The following is a 14,746-nucleotide window of genomic DNA, read 5'->3' on the forward strand; positions in this document are numbered from 1 at the left end:
ATGCCCCCTAGTCCTAGTTTCATCTGCTAGTGGAAACAACCTCCCTGCTTTCACCTTATCTATTCCATTCATTCCGACATAGGTTGCTTTAAGCACAGATGACCCATTTTCATCCTCTCATAATCCCTATTATTATCTACCTTCCCTTCTTCCCTCACTACCATCAATTTCTTGGATTGTCTAACTTTTTCTTCACCCTCCCTCTCACTGTGCTCTTTCTCCACTGATGCATTCACTTGTTCCCCTCTCTCCCCTTTGTCATCAGCATGAATAACCCTTTGTCCTAGCTACCACCAGTTCTAAAGAATGGTCACCGGACTCAAACCGTTAACTCTGCTTTCTCTCCACAGACCTGCCTGTGTTTTCCAGTCATTTCTGTTTTGGTTTCAGCAATGTTCTCATCTGAGTGTCTCCAATCAGAACCATCCCTAAGGTAGGGCAATTCAGGTCGACCATCTTGAGGCCCATGTTTTTGGACACATCAGAGGAACAGAACAAGATATGTCCTTTAAATAGCTGAGAAGGATACCTTGTGGTTGGGGTGGGGTTTGCACAGAGTGATTCACCTGGTAAGTGAGTGACTGAGTGAGTGAGAGAGGGAGGAAGGGAGGGAGTGGGGAGGGAACAGAATGATTTACCTGGTGAGTGAGTGAGGGAGAGGGATCACAGAGTAATCTGCCTGGTGAGTGCATTACTGGGACTTATTTGGTAGTAAACTGCAGCATACTGCTGTTTGGGAAGCTTGCCATGTGCCATGCTTCCGATGCTAAAACAATGGCATCACTTCACAGATAGTTAATTAGATGTATATCGTCTTGAGGTAATGAAGAACGTTGAGTAAATACAAGTTCACTTTTACTTTGTGTAAGTCAATAAAGTAAACTAGGCTTCCTTAAAAGGTTCAGCTCAGTGTGTGATGCATCAAATTATCTCAATCAATGGACATTGGGAATGCTGTCTACTCAAATGGCTCTTGTACTGAATAACAAGCTCACAATTTAAGGTATAGAAAAGACTTTGGACACTTTAAATTTGGTCACTCGATATTGTTTTCTCTGTCTACTATACTCCACAACTGTGCACTTTGATCAATGCAGCAGCCTTCATAACAAAGAGCTGATTTTCCACATCTTATAATAAGTCACAACATGTTGATCACAGTACCACCTGTAAGCCCAACCCCATTAGACTGTCCTGACCACTCACCAGCATTTCTCCCTGCTTCACAAGCACCAACTGGAGGGACATCTTGTTCCCATTTTCTTTCTGGGTTTTGGCCAAGTCACTGCTGTTGCTTTCATTGTGCACATTATGCTACTCTGCACTTTGTTGTCTTGTTACATCAATTGAAAGACGAAGTTAAAATGTATACATAGCTTTTGGATGAAGTTCTGTGCTTATCAGAATGAGGCATGTCAGTACTGAGGAATGAAATAAATTTGCCATCTTTTGTTAGAGATAATGGGAACTGCAGATGCTGGAGAATTCCAAGATAATAAAATGTGAGGCTTGATGAACACAGCAGGCCAAGCAGGCCAAGCTCCCACGATAAGAACCATCTCCAGCACATCCCTCACCTTCCTGGACCTCTCAGTCTCCATCTCAGGCAACCAGCTTGTAACTGATGTCCATTTCAAGCCCACCGACTCCCACAGCTACCTAGAATACACCTCCTCCCACCCAACATCCTGCAAAAATTCCATCCCCTATTCCCAATTCCTCCGCCTCCGCCGCATCTGCTCCCACGATAAGACATTCCACTCCTGCACACCCCAGATGTCCAAGTTCTTCAAGGACCGCAACTTTCCCCCCACAGTGATCGAGAACGCCCTTGACCGCGTCTCCCGTATTTTCCGCAACACATCCCTCACACCCCGCCCCCCCCCCCCCACAACCGCCCAAAGAGGATCCCCCTCGTTCTCACACACCACCCTACCAACCTCCGGATACAACGCATCATCCTCCGACACTTCCGCCTTTTACAATCCGACCCCACCACCCAAGACATTTTTCCATCCCCACCCCTGTCTGCTTTCCGGAGAGACCACTCTCTCCGTGACTCCCTTGTTAGCTCCACACTGCCCTCCAACCCCACCTCACCCGGCACCTTCCCCTGCAACCGCAGGAAATGCTACACTTGCCCCCACACCTCCTCCCTCACCCCTATCCCAGGCCCCAAGATGACATTCCACATTAAGCAGAGGTTCACCTGCACATCTGCCAATGTGGTATACTGCATCCACTGTACCCGGTGTGGCTTCCTCTACATTGGGGAAACCAAGCGGAGACCGCTTTGCAGAACACCTCCGCTCAGTTCGCAACAAACAACTGCACCTCCCAGTCGCAAACCATTTCCACTCCCCCTCCCATTCTCCGGATGACATGTCCGTCATGGGCCTCCTGCAGTGCCACAATGATGCCACCCGAAGGTTGCAGGAACAGCAACTCATATTCCGCCTGGGAACCCTGCAGCCTAATGGTATCAATGTGGACTTCACCAGTTTCAAAATCTCCCCTTCCCCTACTGCATCCCTAAACCAGCCCAGTTTGTCCCCTCCCCCCACTGCACCACACAACCAGCCCAGCTCTTCCCCCCCACCCACTGCATCCCAAAACCAGTCCAACCTGTCTCTGCCTCCCTAACCGGTTCTTCCTCTCACCCATCCCTTCCTCCCACACCAAGCCGCACCCCCATCTACCTACTAACCTCATCCCACCTCCTTGACCTGTCCGTCTTCCCTGGACTGACCTATCCCCTCCCTACCTCCACACCTATACTCTCTCCACCTATCTTCTTTTCTCTCCATCTTCGGTCCGCCTCCCCCTCTCTCCCTATTTATTCCAGTTCCCTCTCCCCATCCCCCTCTCTGATGAAGGGTCTAGGCCCGAAACATCAGCTTTTGTGCTCCTGAGATGCTGCTTGGCCTGCTGTGTTCATCCAGGCTCACATTTTATTATCTTGCCATCTTTTGTTCCCAGGGTTAGCAGCAAGCAGTGTCAGGTCAGGAACAGGATGACTGGAGGTAAAGTAAACCTCCCCTTATTCTCCCTTAAATAATATAACTTTGTATAGATTTTCCAAACAATGTTACTTCAAAGCTGGCCAATTACAGTGGTATTAAAATCAAGGCTCTTAATTCCACAGTTCACTACACTATGTTGAACTTTTCCAATTGACACAGCAGGTTTATGTTTATGATTTAGCAAAGTAAGATTGTCAGCTTAGTACCAATTGATAATGTTTGATATTATCCTCTGCAGCTGTGAATGGGTCACATATGATGTTTCCCAGGAACTAGTCTAAGCAGTATTTGAATGAAGGCTATTCAGCAAACAGAAATGGATATCTCAATAGCATTTTTCAAGGCCCTCTCAGGTGCCTCATTGCTGAACCCTCATTGCTCAGACCATTAAGTATAGGAATTGAAATGTCATGTTGAGGCTGTACAGAATGTTAGTGAGGCCACTTTTGGACCACTGTGTATGGTCCAGACACCCTGCTATAGAAAAGATATTATTAAATTGGAGAGGGTTCAGAAAAGAGTTTCCAGGTTTACTTTGGAACCATTAAAACTGGCGATAGTCTTTAGAAACATACTTGCTTTTTGGCATAGGTTTTATCTGTTTGCCTCACCAAAAGTTGTCTTGAGAAAGTCCCAGAGAAGGAAGACCATCTCACAGAATAAGGGGACCAACAGTGTGAAGAAATCTGGAAAAGGGCTTACTGATGCTTCCAAGAGAAAATTGCCCTTAGGTCATGGGGGAGAGCTCCATAAAGGGCCAACAAATGTGCAGTCCTGCTATATAGACAAAATACTCCCCTGTGTGCAATGAATCCCCCATTACCTATTATACAATAAACATAACGTCTATGAACAGTTTATCAGTAATTCTAGCGTTGCTCTGAGTGCATTTGTGTATACATAGCCACGGTTTCTTACTGCTGTGATTTCCTGTTGATGTTACGAGTTCTTACCAGGGACATAGAAAGGAAGCTAGTCTTCTGAAGTTTTATCATTAAATTCTAAGCAAAATGCAGGCCAAATTCAGCAAGGACTGGAACGAGGCTAATGTTGTGCCTTTGTTTAAGAAACGCTGCAAGGAGAAGCTTGGGAACTAAAGACCTGTGAGTGGTGGGCAAATTGTTGGAGGGAATTCTAAGAGATAGGATTTACATGCAATTGGAGAGGCAAGGACTCTTTAGGGATAGTCAGTGTGGTTTTGTGCATGGGAAATCATGTTTCACAAGCTTGATTGAGTTTTTTGAGGATGTAGCCAAAAAAGATTGATGAGGGTAGAGTGGTAGACAATGTCTACTTGGACTTCAGTAAAGCCTTTGTCAAGGTTCCAAGCAGTAGACTAAATCACATGGGATTTAGGGAAATCTTACCAAATGGATACAAAATTGTTCTGAAGAAGGGTCAGCAGCCTCGAAATGTTAACTCTGATTTTTCTCAACAGATGCTGCCAGACCTTTTCAGATCTTCCAGCAACTTCTGTTTTTGTGTTTGGATACAAAATTGGCTTGATGGTTGGAGACAGGGGATGGTGGCAGAGAATTATTTTTCAGACTGAAGGCCTGCGACCAGCAGTATTCCACAGGAATCAGCGCTGGATCCACTTTTGTAAGTCATTTGCACCAACAATCTGGATAAGAATTTAGGAGGCATGTTTAGTAAGTTTGCAGATGATGCCACAATTAGTGGACAGTGAAGAAGGTTATCTAAGGTTACAACAGGATCTTGATCAGTTGAGTCAATGCATTGGGGAATGGCAGATGGAGTTTTACTTGGATAAATGCAAAATATTGCATTTTGGTAAAACAAACGAGGGCAGGCCTTATACAGTTAATGGTACAGCCCTGGATAGTGTTCTTAAATACTCTTAAATGTTCTTGATGCATATTTTCAAATGTTTGTATCTTCTGCCCAATGGAAGAGTTTGGAAGAGAGTGTAACTGGGGTGGGAGGGGTCTTTGATGATGTTGGCTGTTTTCCTGAGGCAGAGGGAAGTGTAGATGGAGTCAATCAATGGAAAGTTGGTTTTCACGATGGACTGGGCTGCATTCACAACTCTCTGTAATTTCTTGTGGTCCAAGGAGGAGCAGTTGCCGTACTGAGCTGTGGTGTATCCAGATAGAATGCTTTCTATAGTGCACCTATAAACTTTGGCAATGGCATTGAATAACTTGCTCATCAATATTCTGTTTGAATTCTGCCAAAGCTGAAGCCCTCATTACAATCTTAATCCAAATATGGACAAAATTGCAGAATTCAAGAGGTGAGGTGAGAGTGACTTTCCAAGACTGCATTTGAATGAGAGTGGCATCAAGGAACCCTGGCAGAAGGGGAGTCAATGGGAATTGAGGGGTAACACTCCACTTGTTGGAATCATCCCTGGCATGTGGGAACATGATTGCGTTTGTTTGAGATCAATCATCTCAGTCCTAGAAAATCACTGTAGGATATCATGTTCCCCAGTCCAATAATCTTTAGCTGCTTCATCGGTGATCTTCATATGGTTAGAATTAGGGATGTTCACTGATGATTTCATCACATTCAGCAAATCCTCCAATACTGGAGCAGTCCATGTCCAAATGCACTAAGACCTGGACAACTTTCTGGCTTGGGCTGTTGAGTGACAAGTGACATTTGTGTCACCCAAGTGAAAAACAATGACCAGTTCGAATGACCAGCTCCTCCCCAGAGGAGCTCGAACAGTTCATCCACTTCACCAACACCTTCCACCCCAACCTTCAGTTCACCTGGGCCATCTCCAGCACATCCCTCACCTTCCTGGACCTCTCAGTCTCCATCTCAGGCAACCAGCTTGTAACTGATGTCCATTTCAAGCCCACCGACTCCCACAGCTACCTAGAATACACCTCCTCCCACCCACCCTCCTGCAAAAATTCCATCCCCTATTCCCAATTCCTCCGCCACGTCTGCTCCCACAATGAGGCATTCCACTCCCGCACATCCCAAATGTCCTCGTTCTTCAGGGACCGCAACTTTCCCCCCACAGTGATCGAGAACGCCCTTGACCGCGTCTCCCGTATTTCCCGATACACATCCCTCACATCCCGCCCCCGCCACAACCGCCCCAAGAGGATCCCCCTCGTTCTCACACACCACCCTACCAACCTTGGGATACAACGCATCATCCTCCGACACTTCCGCCATTTACAATCCGACCCCACCACCCAAGACATTTTTCCATCCCCTCCCCTGTCTGCTTTCCGGAGAGACCACTCTCTCCGTGACTCCCTTGTTCGCTCCACACTGCCCTCCAACCCCACCACACCCGGCACCTTCCCCTGCAACCGCAGGAAATGCTACACTTGTCCCCACACCTCCTCCCTCACCCCTATCGCAGGCCCCAAGATGACATTCCACATTAAGCAGAGGTTCACCTGCACATCTGCCAATGTGGCATACTGCATCCATTGTACCCGGTGCGGCTTCCTCTACATTGGGGAAACCAAGCGGAGGCTTGGGGACCGCTTTGCAGAACACCTCCGCTCAGTTCGCAACAAACAACTGCACCTCCCAGTCGCAAACCATTTCCACTCCCCCTCCCATTCTCTAGATGACATGTCCATCATGGGCCTCCTGCACTGCCACAATGATGCCACCCGAAGGTTGCAGGAACAGCAACTCATATTCCGCCTGGGAACCCTGCAGCCATATGGTATCAATGTGGACTTCACCAGTTTCAAAATCTCCCCTTCCCCTACTGCATCCCTCAACCAGCCTAGTTCGTCCCCTCCCCCCACTGCACCACACAACCAGCCCAGCTCTTCCCCCCCACCCACTGCATCCCAAAACCAGTCCAACCTGTCTCTGCCTCCCTAACCAGTTCTTCCTCTCACCCATCCCTTCCTCCCACACCAAGCCGCACCCCCATCTACCTACTAACCTCATCCCACCTCCTTGACCTGTCCGTCTTCCCTGGACTGACCTATCCCCTCCCTACCTCCCCACCTATACTCTCTCCACCTATCTTCTTTACTCTCCATCTTCGGTCCGCCTCCCCCTCTCTCCCTATTTATTCCAGCTCCCTCTCCCCATCCCCCTCTCTGATGAAGGGTCTAGGCCTGAAACGTCAGCTTTTGTGCTCCTGAGATGCTGCTTGGCCTGCTGTGTTCATCCAGCCTCACATTTGATTATCTTGGAATTCTCCAGCATCTGCAGTTCCCATTATCTCTCTCTCTCTCCACTACCAGTTCCAATAAGACCTTCTCCTCATCCCATTCAATAGCATTAGCACCACTGAATTCCACAGTTTCAGTATCGTGGTGTTACCAGTGATCAGAACTGGACTAGCCATATAAATACTGTGGCTGCAGAAATGGGTCTGAGGCTAAGGATACTGCACCAATAACTCAACTCCTGAATCTCCAAAGCCTATCCATCATCTGCAAAGTGCGAGTCTGGAGTGTCTTGGAATACTTTCTACTCACCTAGATGTGTGCAACTCCAACAACACAAGAGAAATTCACACCATCCAGGAGAAATGTAACCTGTTTGATTAGCAACCTATCCCCCACTTTCAATATTCAATCTCTTCACTGCCAAGGCACAGTAACAGGAGCATCTAATCTCTGCAAGGCGCACTGCAGAAATTGACCAAGGCAACTTCCCAACCTGTATCCTCTCCAATGTAGAAGGTTAAGAGCAGCAAACGCATGGCAAGAATACCACCTGAAAGTTCCTCTTCAAGCCATACGCCATCCTGACTTCCCACTATATTGCCATTCCCTCACTGTAACTAAGTCAAATTTCTAGCACTCCCTGCCTAACAACATGGTGAGTTTGCCTCCACTTCAAAGGACTGCAACAGTTCAAGAAGACAGCTCACCACTGCCTCTTCCTGGGCAATTAAAGGTGAGCAATATATGCCAGCCCAGCCAATGATGCCCAATTCCTGTAAAAGAATGAAAGGAAGTGAAATTCCTTACACATCTATTAGCATCCACCCTATCATGGTATGTCCAAATCTATTTGCTGCCATTGAATTTTATGAAACATGTTGCATTGCTGATTCTGACCTGTCCCTTACAATGGGAAAGGCTGTGTGAAACAAGAGGGGGAAGTCTTGGTCCTTGGGAAGGCTGAACTATAGCTCATCTCTCCATACGTGTCCCTGATCTAACTTTTCTGGGTGAAGTCTGATTAGCTGTGCTCAGAAACAGATGATTCCTGCCATCAGTTGAGGGACTGGCAGTGTAAAAACAAGCCTGTCTTGGCAATGTCACCACTGGAAAAAAACAAGGGCAGCATCAGAGAATTAAAAATTGAGGGGAAGCACCATGATGATTAGAGAAGCTATCTCATTGAAGGCCAAGACCAGGGCCTTTCACAAGTCATTGTTTGGGGGGCCTAGTCGAAGAGAGGCCACGATAAAAGGCTGTCCTTCCTTTGACTGTATCTCAGATCCATTCTAGTCGTATCCAGAGATTTACTAACATCTCCTCTTCCTGCAAGCAAGGTAGGAAGTCAAACCAGTGTGGTAAATCTCATTGTCCGCTTTCACCCCTTTTTTTCAACCCGTCTACACAAGAAAATGCCTCCTATGAATTCTGAAAAAGACTGGAATACGTGGCAGATGGGAAAGGAAGAATGGGAATGGCAAAGAATATAACAGAATGGCTAAAATGAAGCATTAGTGCCCTACTGACTACCCATTTTATTGATTTGCCTATAAAATGATAAGGTAACAGTATACCACTTCAGTTCTCTGAGTGAAAGTGCCAACTGTTGCAAATTTTCTCCAAAGGATTCACTCACTGCTGACTGGTGAGAACTTTCTATACATTTGAAGGAGACCAGATAAACAGGAAAAGTTCCCTACAAATTTTTCTCAGCATAAAATCCTTCTAAGCAGGCCATTATGAAGATTAATTAAAAATAATTAATTTACAGAAATAAATAATCAAGGTGAGAAGGAAATTGCACTTACCAAAGATTTGGGGCAAACCTCTACAGTAGCTAAATTGCAGATATGACCATAAATGATGCACTAACGGTGCAGTTTAAGAACAAGGATTTGCAAAGCAAATTTTAACATTCAAATTTTAGCACAGCAATTTTACATTCTTTCTAATCAACCTGTTCACACCACTGCAGCAGGTAGGACTTGAACCTGGGCCTCCTAGCTCAGAGGTAGGGATGCTACGACTGCAATACCAGGCCACTCAAAGCCATAAGCAATTTAATGCTGCCTTGACAGATTTTTGCAAACAGAAGCATTCAAACGTTTGAAAAAAATCTCAAGTTTCCTCAGTCACCTTTCAAATTTATTCAGCACTTCAGCTCACTAAAACTATCAAGAAAGTAGACCAGTGATATCATTTCTTGTATCCTGGCCATTTGGTCTGAGAGCTGGCCCTGTGTTCTGCTTTACACCACTGCGCCTCTCCTATCCCAACAACACTGCTCCTTCCCATTCCTAAGCCCCAACTCAGCTCAACCTCCCTCACACTCTGTGACAGTGTCACATTGGAGTCTGACCGCAGACAAAACACAACTAACACCAATTTATTCGACTCAATTTGGAGGTAAGAGCAGATTTAACTTTTAAAAGGGAATCGGATAAATATCTGGAAAGACAAAAAATGTATGGTTCTGAGGAATGACCAGAGGAGTGAAATTGACATGACAGTTGGTTCATAGTTCTTGTAATGTGGAACAAGTTGCCTCCTTTAGTGCTGAATATTTCTACAGAGTCATCATTCAATTTGTATGAAATGTGCATTGATATATTGAATTATGTGATTTGCATGACATAATTAGGAGATTCATCTATTCATAGAGTGTTTTAAACTGATATAAAACTTTGTCATTGGCCAAATTGTTTATGTCCTAAATGCATCAGATTGTTTTGTAATGTAAGGTATTTGTAATTCATTAAAATTATATTCCATAAATAGTAATAATGTAATATTTGCTGACAAGAAGAGGTGACAAAATTCAGAATGGAAACCTTGCCGTTGTGACTCCCTGAAGTTAAAAGTATTTTAGAGATGATGAAACTGTGCGCACTAAACGAAACAACAGATTAAAAATAAGGCAAAAAGCCAATGATGACAAACAATGACAAGAAAGAAAGAAAGAGCATTTGTACAGACCATTTTGAATTGTTTTTCTGTAAGCCACAAGGTAATTTATATTGATAAATTCTATATGATAATAATTGATCACAAATCTTGTACTTGCCCTTTTTGATCTTGTTTAAAATGCTATTTTCAAATTGAGTTATCTCCATCCACTTGCTAGTGAAGCCCTGGCCTATGCCTTTGTTACTTCTGGCTATAATTACTGTAATACAATCTGACCAGCCTCTAATTTTGTGTTCTTCATAATCTCGTGCTCCTTCAAAACTCTCCTGCTCCTACGCCATCTCGAGGCAAATCCCATTAACAAGTTACCCCTGTGTTCACTAACCTACATTGGCTCTTAGTCCAGTAGCAGCTTGGTATAAAAATTCTCATCCTTGATTTCAAATCTCTTCATTGTGTCAACCCTGCTGAACCCTTTGAGCAGGCTTTGGTCATGTGTCCTACCATCATCCTACATGGGTTTGCGCAAAATTTTATTTGACAATGCTTTTGTGTGGCTCCTTGAGACATGGTATTATTGCTGGACGGTTAATCCAGAGACCCAGATAATGTCGTGGACACCCAGGTTCAAATCCTGCCACTGCAAATGGTGGAATTTGAACTCAATAAAATGTCCAGAATTAAATCTCTAATGATGACCGTGAATCCATTGCTGATTGTTGGAAAAACCCATCTGGTTCACTAATGTCCTTTAGGGAATGAAACTGCTATCCTTACCTAGTCTGGCCTACATGCGACTCCAGTTCCGTGGCAGTCTGGTTGACTCTGAACTGCCCTCTGGGGCAGTTAGGGATGGGTAATAAATGGGCTGTCCTCATCCTGCGAATGAATTAAGAAAAAATAATAAAGAAAATTTCCCTGGATTAAAGGAAATTAAAGTAAGCTATATTGTGATCTAAATTAGTTGATCGGTCGCCTAAATGCATTAGTTTAAGTTGAGTAGAATGGTTGACCAGTTTTGGTTGATTCTTCTTTCTTGTTTTCCTTCATGTAAGTAACAGGAAAACCTGAGGTATCGCTTTGCCCAAACAGTTCAGTGGATGGCACTACCATTTCTGATCTCCTGTAAATCTGTAAATCCAAACCCCTACGATTTTTAGTCTGGGTCAGAGCAAAATTATTATCAGGATACTTCTGTTGCAACAATTTAAACTTATACAAAGCATTTCTGGTCTATGGATGAAGAGTAGTTTAATAGTATTGAGCACTGACCAAGCAAATACAGTACCACCTCAGAGATGCAAATGGAGTCAAACAACAGTAAATAATTAGCCAGAGTTGATAGAACTTGGCTTCAATTGTTGCAAATTTAAGGACATGATAAAATATTTAACAGCAGAGCACTTGGGAAACAGTGACATAGTCAGACAGCATCAGGATGGATTTATGAATGGAAAGTCACGCTTGAAAAATCTCCTTGAATTTTTCAGGGATGTAACTAGTAGAGTGCAGAAGGGAGAGCCAGGGGATGAGGTTTACTTGAACTTTCAGAGGCTTTTGATAAGGCCACCATAGAAGAGATTAGCATGTAAAATTAAAGCATATGGGATTGAGGATAATGAACTGACATAAACAGAGAACTGGTTGGCAGACAAGAAACAAAGTGTAGGAAATAAACAGGATTATTTCCGAGCGACAGCTAGTGACCAGTAGGGTACCACAGGGATCAGTGTTTGGACACCAGCTATTCAGAATACACATGAATGATTTGGACTAGGGAACTAAACGTAATATCTTGAAGTTTGCAGATGAAACAAAGCCTGGTGGAGCGGTAAACTGAAAAGATGATGCAGAGATACTCCTACGTACCACTCACCTTGGAATCGTCCCACCCTATTGTGTGCTGTGTTTCTCCTGAAATGAGGGAAAGAGGCAGATCTTAAGAGAGGTAAAAGTGAGTGACTCATCTGTTACTCTTGGTACAGCTGGGGAGGTGGCCCGAGTGAATGAGTAGACAACACAGAGGACACACAGGGTTATTGCTGTTGGGCTTTGGGGTGGTGGGAATGAGTGAGCAAAGAGTTTGAAGGCAATAGTGAGAGTGGGAGAGCATGAGTCTTGTTGGAAGGGGGCTCCAGCAGCAGAGGTAGAGACATGATGTGTCAGAGAGCTGCGGCAGCATTTATTCCTTATGACGTTTGAGATTCCATTGACCCAGATGGTAGCCTTGGAGCAGGTTGGCATGGTCTGGTGTCCTGGCCTTCTCAGCTGGTCCTAAGGGAGGAGGACTCCCTGACCATGTTCTATCCATCCAGCAGAACCTCTAGGTCCCTGACTGCTAAATGGGGTGCCAGATTTCTCTTGTCTGCCATGCCTGGGGAAAACAGCAAGAATCATGCAAAGCAACTCTGGACTGATGGTGCTGGCCCACATGCACCACAGGCTTTTAAAGATGGCACTGCTGCCAGGGATGCCAGTTAATTTCATGATATCCCAGCAGTGGCAGGTTATTCTGGGAACGCATATGGTAAGATGGGGCCTTTAAGTACTGAATGAGGTGGCAAAGCAGAGCAAGGCAAGGCAGAGGTGCTGTGACCATCTGAGTTGGAGCAAAGTGAGCGAGTGCTAAGATCATGTGAGGTAGCCCTGAGATGCACTTGGTCCAATCCATGAGCTAGGTGTTTGCCCCTGCCCAAAATGTCCTTGTAGCAGCATTACGATGAATAGTGCTGGTGTGCTCCAAAGTGCAGCATTCGTTTGGAGAACATTTTTATAATGACTCGCAAGCAGGGCAGCTTTTTATTGCCTGTCACTTAGTCGTCTTTGAGAAAGTGGAGGTGAGTTTCCTGCTGTAGTCCATGTGCTGTAGGTCAACTCACATTGCCCTCAGGGTGGGCGTTCCAGGACTTTGACCCAGTGACAGTGAAGGAATGGCAATATATTTCCAAGTCAGGATGGTGTGTGGGTTGGTGGAGAACTTGCAGATGATGACATTCCCATGTATCTGCTGCCCTTGTCCTTCGAGATGGAAGTGGTTTTGAGTTTGGAAGATGCTCTGTAAGGATCTTTGGTGAATTTCTGCAGGGCAGAAATTACAGATTATACAGACTGCTGCTACTGACTGTCAGTGGTGGAGGGTATTGATGTGATAAGAGTCCTAGAGATATATAGCATGAAAACAGACCCTTCAGTCCAACTCATTCATGCTGACCAGAAATTCTAAATTAATCTATCCCATTTGCCAGCATTTGGCCCTTATCCCTCTAAGCCCTTCCTATTCATGTACCCATCTAGATGCCTTTTAAATGTTGTAATTGTACCAGGCTCCACCACTTCCTCTGGCAATTCATTTCATACATAGACTGCCCTTTGTGTGAAAAAGTTGCTCCTTAGGTCCCTTATAAATCTTTCCCTTCTCACCTTCAACCTATGCTCTCTAGTTTTGGACTCCTCTACCCTGGAAAAAAGTCCTTGACTACTCACCCTATCCATGCCCCTCATGATTTTATAAACCTCTATTCTGTCACTCCTCAGCCTCCGATGCCCTGGGGACAATTGTCCAAGCCTATTCAGTCTCTCTATGTAGCTCAAACACGCCAACCCTGGCAGTGTAATGTTTGGTGGATATGGTGCCCTGGAAGGTGTCAAGCTCATTGAAGGTCTTTACAGCTGTACCTGCCTGACAGTGGATCTATTGGCCTTCAACATTTGGTCAGGTGACTGTAGGAGTATTTATATCTATTGTGTGTCTTGCCCAGAAGCAGGAGCACTGTCCTCAGTATGAACTCCAACAAGGTTGAGGGTCATAGGCAGGGTGGAGATGGAAGGTCTAGCCACCTCTGTGTTTTGTAACAGGAGACTTCTGGGGCAGAAGGAAGATGGATGTTTTGGTTGTCCTTTGTCTGGCAGCCTCCTGGCACTGCCCTGTCTTCTTGTGAGGGAAGGGCTCCTGGTGTGAGCTCAAGCTCTGTTGTACCCCTGTCATCTCATTGTTGGTGAAGAGCTTCAATGCCTAGATCAATGGAGGGCGTGTCTGTGCAAATAGTCAGCAGACTCTGAGGCTGTCAGGTCTAGGTGTCTATGTGAGCCACCAACCTGTCCGTGGAGACAGCTAGATGCTGCAAGATTCCAACAGCAACTTTTGTATTAATTTGTCCAGTACCTCAGACAAACCTGCCACCTTGTAACATACCTATGAGGATTCAGCTCCTTATTTCTGATGTTTGTATTATGACTTTCAAATAGCTCTTGTATGGTGTAAATATAATTTTCCTTCTCATTAAAACTTTGATATGCTTTTATTAAAAATATATTGGTAGCCTCTTGTGAATATATTCAGTAACTGACCACCACGGTTAACAAATAGCAAGCATTAAATGAAAGACCTTTCAAGCCAGGTTTCATTCTGGGATCCAACTAGTCCAGTATTACTAATCAGTTCAGATCACAAGTGACACCAGGTAAATTGCTCCTTTGAGAGACAGTGCAGACACAACAGGTCGACTGGCATCCCTCTGTGTTGTAACAATTCAACGTTTTATTTTAAATGATGTGAGTTTCTCCATCTTCCTACAAGGAAGGGGAAAAACTTTCATTTATCCACCTTTCACAACCTCAGAATATTTCAAAATACTTTGAAGCCAATGAAGTGCGTATTGAAGTGCAGTCACTATGGGAGTGTAGGAG

Source organism: Stegostoma tigrinum, chromosome 17 (assembly GCF_030684315.1).
Source record: "Stegostoma tigrinum isolate sSteTig4 chromosome 17, sSteTig4.hap1, whole genome shotgun sequence".
NCBI classification, from domain to species: domain Eukaryota; kingdom Metazoa; phylum Chordata; class Chondrichthyes; order Orectolobiformes; family Stegostomatidae; genus Stegostoma; species Stegostoma tigrinum.